A 6,067-nucleotide genomic window follows, 5' to 3' on the forward strand; every position below is an offset into this window, starting at 1 on the left:
AGCCTTTGTCAGACAGCAATCTGGGTGCTGTGTTGAGTCTTTGTTGCACACCCATACCTGATACCTGCATGAGGACTGCACTTCAACTCTACAGTTCTTTCATTTTTGACATGCAAAGGCTTCACACAATCAATTACATTTGCCATGTTTTTTCAGCTTTTGGATTTCTAGAATGTACAGATGAACTTGCCATGACTTGGCTACACATGTTGATAATAAGCCTGGCAGTCATTCCTGTGTCCAGTGGAGATACAATTATAGAATCCAGAACTGCCACTTTCTGCACACCATAAAGAATTGGTCTATACTCCTAGAGGAGGAGAAATGGTAGGGGAAGATGACCACAAGGCTCTGAACCCCAATTCCATCAGGACCTGGAGGGGAAAAAAAGAAGGACATTTGGAAGTAGTAACTGGTGTATGTATGACTTAGAAAGGAAGAGAAGGCAGGACCAAAGAAAAACAATGGAGATATGTATGTACAGAAATTTTCTATAACTAATATTTCTAGTTATAGAAATAATAGTCAGCCCATACCTGTGACCTTGGGAGAACTACTGCAGTTTCCAGTGGAGAGGGGATGGGGACACAGAACGCTGGTGGTAGGAACTGTGTGAAATTATACCCTTTATGGAAGTGCCCCCAGCCCCTGGACCTCAGGGTCCCAGAGGTACCCAGCCAGCCTGGCCCCTGCCCCTATGAGTCATACCCAGCTCCCTGGGGCCTGCCCACCCCATCCCCCAACCCCCACATTACAGACTATCCTCCCCATGGGAAGACATTGCCTAAGGGATGGGGGGCGCTGCTCTGTCTGGGGTTCAAGTGCCAGCTCTAGTGGGCCAGGCCTGGGTGGTGCAGGGGTGCCCATGGGTACCTTGGCTGGAGCCCTGGTAGGTGCAGGCTTTGCCTCCCCTCAGTGGTGCCTTTCTGCCAGCAGGCTGAGCGAGTGAGGCAATGGGAGTACTGGCTGTTGCAGAACATTGAGGAGGCCACCCAGCATGAGCTCACCATCGAGGAATCCCAGTGAGCACCAGGCCCTGTCTGTCCATCCCATCCATTCATCTGTCTGTAAACCCTACACCCCCTTCCCAGGTTTGTCCTACTTCTGGCACTGACCAAGTCCCCTTCCAGGATCAATGAGGATCTTGTCACTCAGATCCAGTCTGCCCCCAGGTGACCCTCGGGGATGCAGGCTGATTGGATGAGGAGTGAGTGAGGTCTGTAAGTCTCTGAGCACATTACCTGCCCTCGCCTCCCCTGCACTGCACAGGGATCTATAGCTGCTGTAACCAGCGCTCTGGGTGCTGCATTTCCCTGTGTATGCACCCAGGCTTTCTGTACCTCTGTGTGGACTGCTTCAACTCTGTTTTTTGTTTGTTTGTTTGTTTGTTTTTTGACACATAAAGGTTTTCATCTTAACACAATCCCATTTGCCACACGTTTTCCCATTTCAGCTTTCTGGAATGTATAGAGGACCTGCCATAACTAGGTCACACACGGATGACCTAGTTATGGCAGGATGTGTTGAGAATAAACATAGCCTGAGTCCAGTTTGCACGTCTTTTGCATCTGCTGAGTCACTTGCTCCACATGCAAAGAGGATCCTCCTCCCTGGCCTGACCGGCAGTGTCTGCTTTCTCCATGAACCTGGCTGCTGCATCCAGGTTCGCTGCTGGGCGCCCCGTGGGATTATGCAGGCAGAGGACCACAGTTTCACAAGATGCCTTAAAACCTGAGGCCGGGCAGTGGTGCACTTGGTTGAATGCACATATTACAGTGTGCAAGGACCCAGGTTCAAGCCCCCAGTCCCTACATGCAGGCAGGACGTTTCACAAATGGTGAAGCATAACTGCAGGTACCTTTCTGTCTCCTTTAATCTCTCTCTCTCTCTCTCTCTCTCTCTCCCTTTCCCCTTCTCCCCCTCTCCTCCAGGTTATTGGATCCATGCTGCACTATAAACCCATTGCTCCTGGTGGCCATTTCCCATCCTTTTTATTGGATAGGAAAGAGAAAAATTGAGAGGAGAGAGGGGGAGAAAGACATCTGCAGACCTGCTTCACTGCTTGTGAAGTGACCCCACCCCCACCCCCACCTCCCGTAGGTGGGGAGCCGCGGCTCCAACAGGGATCCTTGCTCTGGTCCTTGCTCTTCTAACTATGTCCACCACCACCAAGCCCCCTCCCTCCTCTATCTTCCCCTGCCCTCTCAACTTCTCTCTGTCTCTCTCCAAAGTTAATGTAAAAAAGATGCCTTAAGACTCAAGAGAACAAAATCTATTTCTGAATGTGGGTTCTCTCTGGCACCTTCACGTCCAGATTTGAGCTTCCACATCCAGGGCGTTAAAGTGAATCCTGACTCTGCTGTGTGAGTCTGATTCCTTCTTTCTGCTGATGCTGAGACATGAAGGCCCTTTGGAGAGGCTCATCTCTCCAGAGCCATCTGCTCTGTGCTTTCTGTGGTCGGGGATAAAAGGACTTGAGGAGTAGCTGGGGGAAGGGGCTGTTGGTGAGCACCCTGCTCACAGGATCCTGTGACATCAAGAGGGAAGTCTCTGCGGAAAGGGGAGAATAGAACACCAACTTTCAGAGGTCACAGTTTTAATCCCCGGCACTACCACAAGCCAGAATTGATCAGTGCTCTGTATTCTGGTATCTCATAAGAAATAAACTGGGGGGGGCAGGCAGTGGCATACCCAGTAGATGATACACATTACCATGCACAGGGACCTGAGTTCAAGGCCCCAGTCTCCACCTGCAGGAGCAAAGTTTTACGAGTGGTGAAGCAGAGCTGCAGATGTCTTTCTCCCTAGCTCTCCATCCCCTTTCAATTTCTGTCTCAACAGAAGCAAAACAAAAATCTTAAACAGAAGATTGGAGCTAGGCAGTGGCACACACATAATAATGCACAAGAACCCAGGTTCAAGCCCCCAGGTCTCACATGCAGGGGGGATGCTTCTTGAGTGGTGAAGCAGTGCTACAAGTCTCTCCCTTCCCCTTCCCTTTCAGTTCTTCTCCATCTCTAAAACTAAAATATTAACAGGAAGATAGGGCCAAGCAGTGGCACACTCAGCTAAGTGCACAAATTACCATGCACAAGGACCTGGGTTTATGCCCCTGCACCCCACCTGCAGGAGAGACACTTCAAAAATGGTAAAGCAGGTCTTCAGGCATCTCTATCTCTCCCTCTCCTCTGAATTTCTCTCTGCCCTGTCCTATAAAGCAGAAAAGAAAAAAGAAAAACAAAAATGGCCTCTGGAAGTGGTGGATTCATAGTGCTGGCACAAAACCCTAGCCCTGGTGGCCATAAAGAAAAAAATGAGGAGGAGGAAGAGGAGGAGGAGAAAGAGAAGAAAAATAATACTGTGGCGACTATAGCCATTTAGATAGGCTGAAAGTTGTCATGGTTGAAGGAAATACCAGGGAAAGAATATCAGGATGCTCCCTACTGAGTGGTCGAGGATAGGTAAGTTGAGGTATGTGGGTAGTATCAAGCCCACTAGGGAGGTTGACTTGGCTTTTCCAAGGCTATTCATGTCCCCACTCCCAGGCCTTGCTGTTAACAGCCCAGCTCTGTTAAGCTGCCCCAGTGCAGCTGAAGGCGGGATTGGCTGGACTACTACTGTCGGAAGGCACAGGATGCTGAGGGGACATAGCTGAGGAGTGGGGTGGGCAGGACATTGCCTGAGGTCCTGTTAAAGGTGGAATCTGCCATAGCTGGGGTTGGCACCCAGCTCAGGGCTAGGAAAACTCTCCCTAGATCACAGGGGCACACATCACTGGGTCGTATGGAATGCGCTCTCCAGACATAAGGTGAAACTTGGACTGGGTATAGCATATTGCATCACAACAAAGGACACTGGGGAAGGAGGGAGAGGGATAGGATGAAGGAACACTGAGGTCATGGTATGTCTCCTAGATACCAATCAAGGGGAGATGAAAATCTGTGCCTATGTTAAAGACTAGATTATAGGAGCCCATATAGTGGGGAACCAGGTTAAGTACATGCATTTCCATGCACAAGGATACGGGTTTTACTCCCCATTCCCTACCTTTAGTCTTGCAGTATCCACTCAAGATAGTGTTTTAGAGTCAATGCAGTTGATTCTTTTCTCTCCCATCTACTTCATGTGGTTAGGTTACTCCTTACCTACAGTTACAGTTAATCTGTATCTGGATTTCATTTAGTGGCTGTATGTCTATTCTGGTTAGTCTTGATTGTTTATGTTGGGAATAAGTCAAAGGCTTATGAAATACTGTGTGGAAAAAATAGAGCATGACAGACTATTATAATACAATAACAAATGAATAAAATTTATTTAGAAAGAAAAGAAAAATGCTCTCCCCGTGCACCTGAGGCCATGCCCTGCTCTTCTGTGGCCTCTACCCAGAGATGCCTATCTCTGTCTGCCCCACTGGGCCAGAACCCCAGGCCCCTTCACCTGCAAGATCGGTAGGGGTGTACAGCAGATGAGCAGACTGAGCCTCAATGTTCATTTTGGATGTTTTTCTGATTCTTCTATGAAAGATGGAAACAGCAGGTCAATGCCCAATGACAGATGAGTAACTAAGAACGTGGTGCTATTTATCAGTATACACAGTGAAATACTCAGCTGTGAAGGTGAAGAAGTCATCTCCTTTGCCTTATCGTGGATGGAACTTGAAGACAATGTAGAGATAATCAGGAGAGGCAAATATACTGTAGGATCTCACTCACAGGTGGAACAAGGAAGGGGTGAGGGGTGGTGGGTGGCTGGGTGAGTGGTGGTGCACCTGATTGAGTGCACAAGTTACCATGTGTAAAGACCTGGGTTCAGGCCCCTGGCCCCCACCTGCAGGCGGGAAGCTTCACAATCAGTGAATCAGTGCAGCAGGTGCCTATCTTTCTCTCCCCCCTCTCTGTCTTCTCCTCCTTTCTCAATTTCTCTCTGTCCTATCTGACAACCATAATACTAACAACAATAACAATAACAGAAAGGATAAACAAAAGGGAAAAAAATAGCCTCCAGAAGCAGTGGATTCGTAGTGCAGGCACCTTACCCCAGCAATAACCCTGGAGGCAAAAATAAATAAATAAACGAATAAATAAATACAAAACATTTTAAAAAGCAAAACTTGGACTGGGTGTGGTGTATTGCACCAAAGCAGAGGACTCTGGGGAAAAAGGAGACGACAGTGGGGTCCTAGTGCAAGATGGTGAGAGTGTTTTGCAGACACCTATTGTGGGGAGATGAGAAATTGTGCCCATATGTCAACAATGACTATAACCCATTAACTCCCCAACAAAGTGATTTGGGGAAAAACAAACAAACAAAAAACAGGACAGCAGACTTGTTTTCCAGGGAGAAACTAGTTGTGGGATTTGGCAACAAATACATGTCACCCCTCAAGAATCTCTCATTTGGAGCAAAACTCGACTCACAGTTTGTACATTTACTGACCCTAGTCACTGAGGTGATGTGCTTTTTCTTAAACCCGTGCCAGGGTCTGAGAAAAGATAGGACAACATTAGGCAAGGAAACAGGAAAGAATGTCTTTAAAACCTCCTTGAGGGAGTCCGGCAGTAGCGCAGCGGGTTAAACGCACATGGCACAAAGTTCATGGACCAGCATAAGGATCCTGGTTCGAGCCCCCAGCTCCCCACCTGCAGGGGAGTCACTTCACAGGTGGTGAAGCAGGTCTGCAGGTGTCTATCTTTCTCTCCACCTCTCTGTCTTCCCTTCCTCTCTCCATTTCTCTTTGATCTATCCAACAATGACAACATCAATAACTACAACAATAAAAAACAAGGGCAACAAAAGGGAATAAATAAATATTTAAAAAATATTTTTAAAAAACCTCCCTGAAACACCCCTTTATTCTTCCTCCAATTAAAATAGATGCCAAGTTTAGTCAAGCAATTTTTCTCTTTTATTTTTGTCAAGATTCCAGAAAGTATAGTGCAAACACTCAGTAGAAAAGTTGCAATTAAGAAACATACATTCACATTGAACAGCTCAGTCCATTCGCTTATAATTTTTTTCTTTAAAAAATAAAAATTGCACACATTATGCAACGATGCCTCTCCATCTG

Source organism: Erinaceus europaeus, chromosome 14 (genome assembly GCF_950295315.1).
Source record: "Erinaceus europaeus chromosome 14, mEriEur2.1, whole genome shotgun sequence".
In the NCBI taxonomy this organism is placed as follows: domain Eukaryota; kingdom Metazoa; phylum Chordata; class Mammalia; order Eulipotyphla; family Erinaceidae; genus Erinaceus; species Erinaceus europaeus.